This window comes from Nycticebus coucang, chromosome 16 (assembly GCF_027406575.1).
Source record: "Nycticebus coucang isolate mNycCou1 chromosome 16, mNycCou1.pri, whole genome shotgun sequence".
In the NCBI taxonomy this organism is placed as follows: domain Eukaryota; kingdom Metazoa; phylum Chordata; class Mammalia; order Primates; family Lorisidae; genus Nycticebus; species Nycticebus coucang.
This window is the reverse complement of record NC_069795.1, coordinates 49,812,958-49,826,508: the sequence shown is the minus strand read 5'-3', so window position 1 is coordinate 49,826,508 and position 13,551 is coordinate 49,812,958. Positions and strand designations below refer to the sequence as shown.

The 13,551-nt window shown below is 38.9% G+C and overlaps 1 pseudogene; it reads left to right on the top strand.

Annotated features, from left to right (window-relative positions):
• The first annotated feature begins 795 nt into the window (after positions 1-795).
• Positions 796-10,320, top strand: LOC128567426 (peptidyl-prolyl cis-trans isomerase-like 3; annotated as a pseudogene).
• Positions 10,321-13,551: the final 3,231 nt, after the last annotated feature.

The window sequence follows — 13,551 nt, the reverse complement described above, 5'->3', positions numbered from 1 at the left end:
AGCATTACATTTATGTCATAGTTCAGAAAAATACATTTTTGTTACTTAATTATTCCTTTCTAGATACATGCTGTATCGTTCTATTTATTTAGATCTAGTTTTATGCTCTTTAATAGAATGTAATAGTTATATTTTCTTTCAAGTTGGTGCTGTACCCAAATATTTGTTCTCAAATATTTTAAAATTTTGTAGCTGATGTGAATGAGATTTTTTCCCTCCTCATTTCTGACTAGATGTTGCTGGGAAAAGGAAAAGCTACTACTAATTATATATTAAACTGTACCTATCAACTAGGCTTAAAAAATGTGAAAATGAGTTACTTTGAATTCCTTGTTTGCAATGAAATACAAAAGTAAAAAATATTTGAAGTTTCCTTGCCATTAAAGTCTGGAATGTGATGGCATAGTAAGTTGGCATGTAAAGATGAATTATTCCATTTATTTGTTTATTTATTTTTATCATTCAACGAATTGACTTTTGTTGAGTACCTACTAAATTCAAAACACTATTACTACATCCATGGAGGTTAAGAAGGTTAGTGAGACATCTTTTTTACTATCAAGAAATATTATCATCTTGTTGGGGAGATAAAAATGTAAACAAGTAGAGGCAAGAATTACATAAAGACTACAATATGTTTTATTTATGGCTCATAATACTCTTTCTGAAAATAGTACCTGTGACTTGGTACCGAACACATAGCATTAGGCATTTAATAACAGTTGAGTGTGATTCATTCCAATGGGAAGGCTTGTGGTGAGTTTTTGGAAGGAGATTTGGGATGAACTATAACAGATGGGTAGAATTACAATCAGTGAAAAAGATGAGGAAGATAATAAGAACATCCTGGTTGAGGGAAGAGCATATTTCCAAGCACAGGTGAGTTAAATTTCCTAGCATGTTTGGGGAATAGTGAGTAGTGGGTTATGGCAAAGCAGAGGTACCAAAGGGAGGCAGTTGAAGAAGGCCTGAACAGGTGAGTTTTGGAAAGATTGTGTGGGGACATGGAATTGAGACTTAGGAGTTTGGACTTTGGTGAAATTGAGACTCAGGAGTTTGGACTTTGAATGGTGAACACTGGGGGACCACTAAAGGCATTTAAGGGAGGGGCATAAGCATATACCTGAGGTGGCTGTTTCAAAGTTGGAGTGGAAACCAGGAAAGTGAAAGCTGGGTCTGGTTAAGAAGCTGTAGCAACACACCAAGCAAAAGATTGATGTTATGAGCTGAATCAGAGCAGAGGCAAAGATGAGAAAGGAGGAGCTGGGTATGGCAGGTATCCTGGGGCACAGTGGAGAGGCTTTGGCAAACAGACTGTTGAGAGTTGAGGAAAATTTCTTTGATGGCAACAGTTCAAGGGTAGCAGTAGGGATGCTAGTTTCATACTGGGAAGGAGAACTCAGGAGGAAAAGCATGTTTGATCTGTCTTCAAATTTGCAAAAGTTGGGCTTAAAGTTCAGAGAGCACATTTCTGGAACTTTGAAGAGGGTCATATAATATGGGTGACAGCCTGAAAATTTTTATTGGTCTAAATTTGGTGCAATTATTGGTCCAGATTATTTTCAGGTGGCAAAGTTGTGAACATTACAAAGAGCTTCTAAATAAGTAGTAAAAATTTTATGGTACCATATGACACTCAGTAGTTTTGTTTGATTCTTTTTTGTCATGTCTTTTTAATCCTTTCCATCTCCTCTTTGTTTCCTTAGAGTCCATTAACCAAAGAAATGCTTTTCTTTCTGAGGGTCCTGCTCAGTTTGGCGAGGGCCAAAGGAACAATACAGTAGCACAATTTGAAAAGTTTTGCTTGGTTCTGAAGTTGGTTCAAACCATGTACCTCTGGGGTATATGCCTCTTATCTGTTCTGCAGGCTGAAGGCATTTGCTACTGTCCAATGTGTTCACCATGATTGGTGCCTCTAAACCGGGGCATCCAGATGGAATTGCACAATAGCTCCCAAAAAAGGGCATATTTTGAACATAAAATCCTGATTTTGAAAACAGTCCTGGGCACTGTCTCTTGTCTGCAGCCTTTGCTCCCACCCAGTGCCTGCCCTGCTCTTGACATTATGAATTTTGCTTTCTAATTTTTTCCTCACTAAAGCATTTTTGATCTACTAGTATACTTGTCTCTTGCTTTTTGTTTTGTTTGTAGTAAAATACATGACATAAAATTTACCATTCTAACTATTTTTAAGTGTACAGTTCAGTAGTGTTATGAACATTCATGGTGTTGGGCTATCAACTTTCAAAACTTTTTCATCTCACAAAACTGAAACTTTGCCCCCATGAGACAGCTTCTAATTCTCCCATATTCCCAGCTCTTGACAAGCACTATTCTAATTTCTACCCCTATGAATTTGCTACTCTAGGTACATAAGTGGGAATCATCTCTTTTTGTGACACTTTCCTGGTTTTGATACATTTTTGGATGGGTGGAATTTAAACTCACCTTAGGTTTTGTCACTTTCTGTTCTCCTTGGCCTGATCTTAAGAACCCCACTGGCATTAGGCTGGGTCTGTGATCCTCTCCTGAAGGCAAATGAGATCTAACAATAGCTATGGGTAGTTTCCTATATGTGGTATGCTCTTTCCCGAATCACAGAACTGGAAGAAATGCTGACGCTTAGAGCAGTCACGCCCCTATCTTATAGCAAAATGTGCCATCACCACCCCCATCTCTGCGTAAATACCAATGGCAAGAATGCAAGATCCTGCAAATCAAATGATTCTAAGAAGAGCAATTCTAAGAGTTGGAATATAGACAATGAGGAAAGCACATCAGAAGTTTAGTATTTGTACTGTACTCTTCCTCTGAAGAAATCAATGTGCTTATCAAATGGTATTATCTGAATAGCGAGGCAAGCCCTCAAGGAAACTACAGTCTGATAAATTAATGTCCCCTAAGAAATATCAAACCAGATGACCCTGTTTGATTTGATACTCAAGATGTCACCTTTGAAAACTCAGAAAAGGGCCTTGATCAGTGAGACTGATTCATAGTTTCAGAAGAGTCCTTCAAACTAGTGCCATGGTGGATCTGGGCATGGGGGTGGGGGTGAGCACTTAGAATCACAGAACCAACAAGAACCTGAAGGACTAGTGAGTTTACCCAGCTTAAGCCCACAGTGAGAATGGGTGCGCTTTCTCTGTACTACAAGAACAACTCACGGCATGTCTGGCTGCTTCCCTGTTGTACCCCTCAATGCCTAATACACAGCAGGAATTCAGTAAATATTTGCTGAATGATTTAAAAAAAAGAATGCATATAAGATCCTCTTTATTTTTAAATCTCCCAATCTGTTATTTCTGAACCTGCAATTTGAACCCCTATCTATCATCATTAACACTTACGAAAGCAGCTTAGTACATTTCAATAGTATTTCCAAGACTCCAAGGAGATTAAGGTGGTGCAATAGAGTCTGAGGGGTCTAAGGCCCACACCCCCACACCAATAACTCAACCTAGTGGCCTCCGGGAATTTTTGTGATACCCCACCACTTTAACAGCTTCTTCCTGTTGCTCTATAAAATGTAGTATTGGAAAAGCCAGCATAAAACATTTTACTTGTTAAAAGAAGGGAAGAAAGAGAGAAAGAGAGTGAGAAAGGGAGAGAGGCCTGGCTTCAAAAGTCTGTTTTTTCCACTTAATGGAAATACCAGGAGCTGGAAATATGCCAAGGCTAAAATTGTACTGGATTCAAGGAACTGGTTAATAGGCCAGGCCTTTGCTGGGAGCCAGGGCTCAGTTTTCACTCTCAGCTATGATATTCTCAGTATTGTCTAATCCTCAACATGTGGGCAAACCAATTCCCAACGGGTACTTGGAATGTGGTTAACAACTCTGAGGAGGGAGACAGAAGTTTGAATCCATTAACCTGTGTGCCTGCCTCCCGGGACCACTGGCATGGAGCTGGACGCTCTGCTCCCCTTTATAGATGGAAGTGAAGCAGAGTAGAACTCCCAAAGAGAAAAAGAATCTTCTGAGTCATTGTTATTGTTACTGTGTTTGTTGTTGTTGGTTGTTGGCTTTTGTAGAGAAGTAGCGCTGCTAAAATATTATCCCAACAATCATGGAATAATGTAGAATCTATATGCAGGGTTTGCAGCAGGGCTAACTCTACTTACGATGTAATCTCATCAACTTTTTGTCATAGTCAAGTTTGCATCCTGTAGGGTATTTGGGGCCACTTTCCACATTTATACCATTGGTCTTCATCTTGTCAGTGTTTGGAATGCTATCCCAAGACATACGTGTGTACAAGAGAAAAACCTTGGGAAGTAGGTGCAGGTTGCAATAAGTGATAATGCCTTTTGAGAAACTCTGCCTCTTCTTGTTTCAGGGTAATGTTTTTAGGTGGTAATATTTCTCCACTGTGGTTGGTTTGGGACTATGGGATTTTAGGGAGCTGAAATCATGCCTTTGAAATTCTCAAGGTATAGTACCCAGTACAAAGTTAACATTTACCAAGTGCCTACGAGAAAAGAATGCAGAAGAAGTGCCATGATATTTGCCGAGAAGGAGCTTTCAACACAGTTAGAGAAATAAAACAGGCACACATATGTCAGTTAGCGAAGCAATTTCTATAACATGAGCTAATTGTTTGGTATTAGCCATAAGTGAGGAGCAAACCATTTTGGATTAGATGGAAAACATGACTAGGCCCCCAAAGGATATTTAGGAATAGAGAGAATTTCTATTGCTTTGTTCCCAAAACTCACTCCTCCTCTCTGTGATAATAATCCTTTGATTTGCTCTGGGAAACTACCTGCCCTTTTGTCACCTTTAGCCCATGTGCTTCAGATGAGGCTGACTCTAGGCTTCATGGGCATCATATGACCAAAGGTCTGAGCCATCTCAGGAATCCACTTCTATAGCCACACTTGGTTCAGGGATGCAAACGTGGCTCAGAGCTAATATGTTTCAACATAAGGACTTTTTAAGTTATCATGAAAGAGCATCTCTTTTAAACTGTAGCCGTTTGCCTTCCTGAGGTGCAACATGGCTTCAAATGCTGGGTCAACTCAGGGTAGGGAGGAGCTGAGAGACAGAGAGAAACTGGATCTGGTCGTATCATTTGAGCTGCTGAATCCAGTTATGCCTGAAACAGGAGCACTCTGTACATTTTATTTATTTATTTTTTGGCCGGGGCTGGATATGAGCCCGCCACCTCTGGTATATGGGGCCAGTGCCCTACTCCTTTGAGCCACAGGCACTGCCCCACTCTGTACATTTTAGTTCTCACTTCTACTTAAGACATTGAGTTGGGGTTCTGTCACCTGGCATTCAGAGAGTCCCATACAATAGGTCCTCATGCAATAGGACCAGGAGAGGCAGAAGAGAAAAAGAAGTTAGGAAGGGGAATGCTTGAGCAAAGGTGAAGACCAGCAGGGAACCATAACATACTTGGTCAGTGTCAAGGGAGGATTTCAAACCTGGGATAGAAGCCAAGGCTAGGAAATAAATAGACATTTAAATAGACATTTATGGTCTAAGAAGTTAGGCACAGAAGTTTTAGAACAAATGAGATTTTGGATATAATGTGATATAATTACTGTACTCTTTTGGTTGAAAAAATTATTTTTTTATTCTGGGAATATCTGAAATACGGGTTAGACCCTTGTCATAGATTTACACTAATTAATATAAATATAATAAAACAAAATTAGTGTTTATATTAACTAAACTCTGCAACTGACGAGGCCCCTTGACATCCAGGGACTCATTTGTTATCTTGTGCAAGTGATAGGCCTTGTTTATAATATATATATTATAATATACATTTATTATATATAAATATATAATATGTAAGTTAGATTTAAATAGGGGTTTCTTAATACCAAGGCATGACTTTTTATTCATACTCTTTGAGCTGAAATGCAGGTATCCAGAAGCATCACTACAATTTCTGGCAATTTCAAGTAGTATATATAAATAAAATATGGAAGTACTTGGCTAATGCAGCCATATAGGCTGAGAAGTCTCACAGTTTGCTGTATATAAGTTGGAGACCCAGGAAAGCCAATGATACAGTTCTGAGAACCAGAGGGCTAATAGTGTAAGTCTGAGTTGAGCGCAGGAGAAGACCAATGTCCCAGTTGGGCAGAGAATGAATTCCTCCTTCATCTCCCACTCACAGTGGGAGGGCAATCTGCTTTACTGAGTCCACTGATTCAAATACTAATCTCACTTGGAACCTTCATCACAGATATATGTAGAAATAATGTTTTATCTGGGCACCCCATCCCAGGCAACTTGGCACACAAAATTAACCAACACAATTAATTCTTAAAAAAGTTAACACCTATGTCTATCTCAAAACATTTCCAATTAATTATCATCCAGCAAAATGGCATTGGCTTACAGCACACATTTCCAGAATGAAGGGGAAGACTGAGGTGGGAGAGGTGAAGGTGGGTTATGGGGTGGGCTTTTGTCCCTTGGTGTGGCCTTCTGATGTGTGGGACTTTCTCCCAGTCAGAGAGAAGCACCCAGCTGAGGTATGAAGGAGACAGCTGGCACTACATACATCTGTTCTTCTCCCATCCATTTTTGAGCTCCAACTCTTTGCTTTTAAGTACTTCAGTTCTCTCCTTCTGAGAAACACAGTAACGTTATTACTATTCACAATCTTAGCCTAAACTCTTTCACACCAAGAGCTCAATGTGGTAGAAATCAGTTTTAGGCTGGTGACATCTCTTTCTTCTTGTTTCTAGAATTTAACTCAGTAGAGTTTGTGGCATCATATTTGAAGAAACATAAGAAATAATTGAAGTGTGATTGTGAAACAAGGAAAAAAAAAAAAAAGAAATAATTGAAGAGCGTAAGTTAGCCTGAAATGTGATCTAGTCAGGCAGAGCCAGACTTCAATTCCTTTATTTTTTAATTTTTTATTGTTTGGGATTCATTGAGGGTACAAAATTAGGTTACACTGATTGTATTTGTTAGATAAAGTCCCTCTTATAATTGTGTCCTGCCCCTAAGAGATGTGCCATACATTGTGTCCCCCATTCCCCTCCTTCCTCCCCTCTCCCTGATCTCTCATTCCCCTACCCCCCACCCTGTATTAGATCATCTACTGCAGGGGTCCTCAAACTATGGCCTGATGAGGACATTTATCTGGCCTGCTGCTGCCTGTCCTGCTTAGCAGCCGACTCGTCCTGGCCTGCAGTGTGGAATGTGAACTGAACTCTCTGACTCCCCTGCATTTATATTCTGATTGCTATTCAGTTGTATATGATGTTGTATGTTGTGTGCTGTGTAAGCCCTGGTTCACCCTGAGGTGATCTCTGAGCAGTGCGAGTTCAGCCATATGCCTGTGTGGCTGAACTTATATTAGATTCTGAAGAAAAAAGGTATATGTGCCTTCTTTTTTCCTGCAGTGGAATCTGATCACATGGGTCTTCTCACCCATGTGATCAGATTCCTGTGCGAGTTTACAGATTGCAGTGCAGCTTACACAGAGTAGTGTGAACTGGCTCTGTAATCGTGCTGGTTCCCGCACCCCACCAGTGTAAGCCTGAGGTAAAAGCAGACTTCCACCAATATGGGCACTGGTGAGGCTGAAATGATGTGGACTGGCAAGGCTGCATTGATGGACACTGATCAGACTGCATTGATGGACAGTGCAGTCTATATTTCTCTGTGTGGGCAAAGTTATTGCTGGTATATTGTTTTTGTAGCTATATACATATTGGTATTTTACTAATAGCAATTTGGAATCCCTAGGAAACAATGATATCAAGAAAGAGAAAAATTTAGTCAGAGTGTAGGATATTCAAAAAAACAGTGGACTTATGAATACTTTTTCATGCAGTACAAGGAAAGAGCTGTGTGTTTGGTATGCCAGAATATAGTGTCTGTGTTCAAAGAATACAATTTGCGTCTACACTATCAAACTCAACATAAAGATAAATATGATTGTTTGGTCGGCAAAGTGAGAAAAGATAAAATATTAAAACTGAAAAATACATTGACAACTCAGCAAAATACTTTTGTAAAGCAGAAGCAGCTAAATATTTCATCACTGTGAGCAAGTTTTCAAGTTGCCAAGCTAATAGCGTGCACTGGCAGACCATTCGTGGATGGAGAATTTGTTAAAGAATGCCTTCTTTCTGTTGCCAAAGAGATGTGTCCAGAGAAGGCTGATTTATTTAGTACAGTGAGTCTTTCAGGATCTACAATTACATGAAGGGTTGAAGAAATGGAAGACAATTTGCATCAGCATTTGCAAAACTCCACAAAAAAACTTTCCTACTTTTCCTTGGCACTCAACGAAAGTAATGATGTTCGTGATTCTGCACAACTTCTAATTTTTATTTGTGGGACAAATGACTATTTTGAAGTCACAGAAGAGCTTGCTGCACTGCAAAGCATCAAAGGAACAACTACAGGATAGGATATCTATGAAAAGGTTTGCCAAATTGTGAATGGTTTGGAGCTGAACTGGGCTAAACTAGCCAGTGTGACAACTGATGGTGCTCCTAGCATGGTAGGGTCTAAGAAAGGAGTAATTGCTCCCATTAACCAAGAGATGGACAAACATAACCATTCTCATCCAATAGCCATACACTGTCTCATCCACCAACAAGCGCTGTGTAGTAAATCACTGAAGTGGGATTCTGTTATGAAAATTGTGGTATCTTGTGTTAATTTCATTAACACTAAACCACAGACAACTTCAGGAATTTCTGTTTGAGCTAAACGTTGCCTATGAAGATGTTCTGTACCACACACAAGTCCATTGGCTGAGTCAAGGGAGAGTTTTAAAACATTTCTATGACTTACTTCCACAGATTACAGCTTTTCTGCTTTTAAAAAACAAAGAAGTACCAGAGCTCAATGATGCAGAATGGAAATGGCATCTTTCCTTTCTGACAGATGTAACAGAGCTACTCTTCAGTTTCAATGTGCAATATCAAGGAAAGGGGAAGCTCATGTGTGATATGCAATCACATGTGAAAGCACTTGAAGTAAAATTAGGCCTCATCAAACAAGTGAAGGAGGAAAATTTCTGCCATCTCTCCACAACTCAAAATCTGTTAGCAGAAAAACGATTGGTTTCATTCCCCCCCCAAAAAACATGTGTGGATTCACTGGAAAAGTTGCAAAAGGAGTTCCAATTTAGATTTAAAGAGCTTCATCTCCATGAACAGGACATACAGCTTTTCCATAACCCATTTACTATTGACATTGAAAATGTGGATACGATTTACCAAATGGAACTGGCTGAACTGCAGAATTGTGACTCTCTGAAAGATGCATTCAAGTCAAGCAGCCTTCGTAATTTCTATGCAAAGCTCCCCTCTGAGACATACCCTAATCTCAGGAACCATGCACTCAAAATGGCAACCATCTTTGGTAGCACTTATGTCTGTGAACAGACTTTTCCCAGAATGAAACATCTGAAATCTCCAACCATATCTAGACTAACTGATGCACATTTGCATCACTTGTTACAACTAGCAGTGACAAACATGAAACTGGACATTGACCATCTCATTAGCCAAAAGCAGGCCCATAGTTCCCATTGAAAAACTGGTAAGTTTGTTGATTTAACTTTACTTGTTCTTCATTTTAAATATTGTATTTGTTCCCATTTTCCTGAAGCCATCAAGAAGAAAAGTGTCTGTGACTTTGCATACAGATGTAGGTGATATTAAAATAGAAGTCTTCTGTGAGAGAACACCCAAGACGTGAGAATTTCTTGGTTCTTTGTGCCAGTAATTACTACAATGGCTATATATTTCATGGAAATATCAAGGGTTTCATGGTTCAAACAGGAGATCCAAAAGTACTGGAAGAGGAAGTAGCAGTAGCTGGGGCAAGAAGTTTGAGGATGAATATAGTAAATATCTTAAGCACAATGTTAGAGGTGTTGTATCTATGGCTAATAATGGCCCCAACACCAATGGATCTCAGTTCTTCATCACCTATGGCAAGCAGCCACATTTGGACATGAAATGCACAGTATTTGGAAAGGTAATAGATGGTCTGGAAACACTAGATCAGGTGTCCTCAAACTTTTTAAACAGGGAGCCAATTCCCTGTCCCTCAGACTGTTGGAGGGCTGGACTATAGTTTAAAAAAAAAAAAAACTATAAAATTCCTATGCACACTGCACATATCTTATTTTGAAGTAAAAAAAAAAACAAAACGGGAACAAATATAGTCACACAGCTTTATGTGGCCCGCGGGCTGTAGTTTGAGGACCCCTGCTCTAGATGAATTGGAGAAGTTACCAACAAATGAGAAGACCTATCGACCTCTTAATGATGTGCACATAAAGGACATAACTATTCATGCCAATCCATTTGCTCAGTAGCTATAATAGACCTGGACAAATACTTGACAGACTACTTGCCGGGACACACCTATTGTGGTTTACCCAGTTTTAATTATGTCAGAGGTTGCATCATTTTTCTGCTTGTTTACAGCTAAGATCTGTGATGAAATGTTGGTAGGAAGGGGAGCCAGTCCAACAGCTTTGATCCCCATTCTGAGAGCATATTCTTTACACCAATTACTATCCAATGTATTTTATAAATCTTAAAAATGTCTTTTTAATTTTTGTTACATGTGAACTTTTATTTTTATGCTGAGCCTCAATTAAGTGTTGACATTTTTGAGTACCCTAATTACATACTCCTACCATATATAGTCCACACCCTGGAAGTATTATTTTCTATTAATTATTTGCTGTATACAGTTAGAAAAAGGAGTGACAGGGTAGAGAGATTATGTAGAAAAGACAGCCATTCCATTTACTATTTTCTCTGGTCTTTAGAGAGATTGTGTAAAAAGGCCAGCCAGTCCATTTACTATTTTCTCTGGTCTTTAGATTTATAGTAGAATCTCTAAGAAGTGTTGTAGCACAGTAATCACACAGCATTTCCCAACTGATCTGCTCATGGTATTTTAAAAAATCATGTCTTTAAAAATATTGAACAATAGATTCTGCCCAAGATCCATTTGAAAAATGCAATGACTTGGTTATGGCGTGGATGTGGAGAGAAGGGAACACTTTTGCACTGCTGGTGGGACTGCAAACTAGTACAACCTTTCTGGAAGGAAGTATGGAGAAACCTCAAAGCACTCAACCTAGACCTCCCATTCAATCCTGCAATCCCATTACTGGGCATCTACCCAGAAGGAAAGAAATCCTTTTATCATAAGGACACTTGTACTAGACTGTTTATTGCAGCTCAATTTACAATCGCCAAAATGTGGAAACAGCCTAAATGCCCACCAACCCAGGAATGGATTAACAAGCTGTGGTATATGTATACTATGGAATACTATTCAGCCATTAAAAAAAATGGAGACTTTACATCCTTCGTATTAACCTGGATGGAAGTGGAAGACATTATTCTTAGTAAAGCATCACAAGAATGGAGAAGCACGAATCCTATGTACTCAATCTTGATATGAGGACAATTAATGACAATTAAGGTTATGGGGGGGGAAGCAGAAAGAGGGATGGAGGGAGGGGGGTGGGGCCTTAGTGTGTGTCACACTTTATGGGGGCAAGACATGATTGCAAGAGGGACTTTACCTAACAATTGTAATCAGTGTAACTGGCTTATTGTACCCTCAATGAATCCCCAACAATAAAAAAAAAAAAAAAAAAAAAAGAACAACAGTTGTGCGGTCCTGGACTATGTTATATTCACAGCTGTGCTCCCTACGGTGTGACTTTAAGCAAGTTAATCTCTCTGTAATATTCTCACTCACGAATAATATTCCCTCATAAGACTATTGTGAGGCTTAAATGAAATAACGTGTGTAAAGCTTCTAGCACGTAGTCAGTAAATGGAAACTGCTTCCTAAATATTCATATCCACCATAGGCATCTCACCCAATCAAGCCATTTAGCCATTGATTGCATCAAGAACCATATTCCTAGATGGGCGTGGAATAGTCCCAGCTACTTCAGAGGTTGAGGTAAAAGATTTGCTTGAGCCCAAGAGTTTGAGATTGCTGTGAACTATGATGCCGCCACAACATTCTACCCAGGGCAAGAGTGAGACTCTGTCTCAAAACAAAAAAAAAAGAACCATATAGTTCACTTACTGCCTAGATCACCTTGGTTAGACCCATATTCTACTCACTGACTAGATCACCCTGGTTAGATTTGGGTATTCCTAAAACTGAGGCCAAACATTTGTCTTTTTGTTGTTGTTTTATTTGTTTTTTGAGACAAGAGAATTGCTTAAGCCCAAGAGTTTGAGGTTGCTGTGAACTGTGACACCATCACATGCTACTGAGGGCAACAAAGTGATACTGTCTCAAAAAATATAAATAAATAAAATAAATAAAAATGTGATCATAAATTTAGAGAATATATCTACTGCTTGATATCATAAGAAACTGCATTTCATGTAAAATGATCAGATGTGAAAGGTACGTTTTAGAATATGAAAATCTAGAGCTCACTAAATGTTAAACATATGGATCCTTCAGAAAGGATGAGTGCCTAGCACATAGTAGATGCTCGTAAATGATTACTGTTGAAGGAGTGAGATTTAAAGTATGAATTTAATATCTGTGGACTGGGAAACAGTTTATTTAATGAGAACAATAAAAATGTCCTCTTTATCAGCTGATGTTTGTGATGTAAAGATATTTTTGGCTGGTGCTTAAGCAGTTAAGTAGTGAGTGTTAAGCTGACTCATTTTAAACACTGTATATTTTCTTTTGCTTTAGTAATTGAATATAATAAATAGATTGTTTCCTGGACAGCAGCTGTGGTTTTATTACCAAAAAGTATGCTTTGCTCAGACTGCTATCCATTGTAGTATCAGCTGGCACTACTCATAGACAACAAACACAAGCGGTTCTTTTAATGAGCTGGAAAGTACTGTGGGTTTGGGAATGAAGGTTTAAAGTTGTCGATTGGGCAAATTAAGCTGTCTGCCTACTTTCTAATGGTTCTGTGTAAATGGCTGATTTTCCAAAGGCTAATTTTGCAACAGAGATCCTGGAAACTGCCAAAGCTCTTTTATTTAAGAAATAACAAAACAACAACCCCCCCTACGATTTCAAGAAAAGCATGCCTATGCAGTATAGTATTTGTGGTTTCATAATGCTGACATGACAGACCTGTAATAAATTAATTGTTGTTTTCTGTAAAACTTTAAATTGAAGTTTCAACACAGTGTAATCTTTGAATGAGACATTAGTATTTTCTACTTATGTTTTGGAATAATGTGTTGATGAGAAGAAATAGAATTTACCATAATATTAGTTTAGGGAAGTAAAGTTCATGTTGTCATTGAGAGGCAAAAGGGATCCCTAGGACCTGTGGACAAAATGACCCAGAGAGTATGAAGAATTCAGTGTCAGACTTCTCGTTGCTTTAGTCCTTCTAAGAATTGTGGGGTGAGGGAGAAATTTCCTCCTTTTCACCTATCCCCAAGGTTTGCTGAAAGATCAGCTCACAATCAAGGCAGTTTAATAAGAGGAAGAGGCTTATTTAGTGTTCATGGGGTGAATCACAGGGTGATTACCCGATATCCCAATAGGGTCCAGAAATTTTTATGCTTTCCTTTTAGAG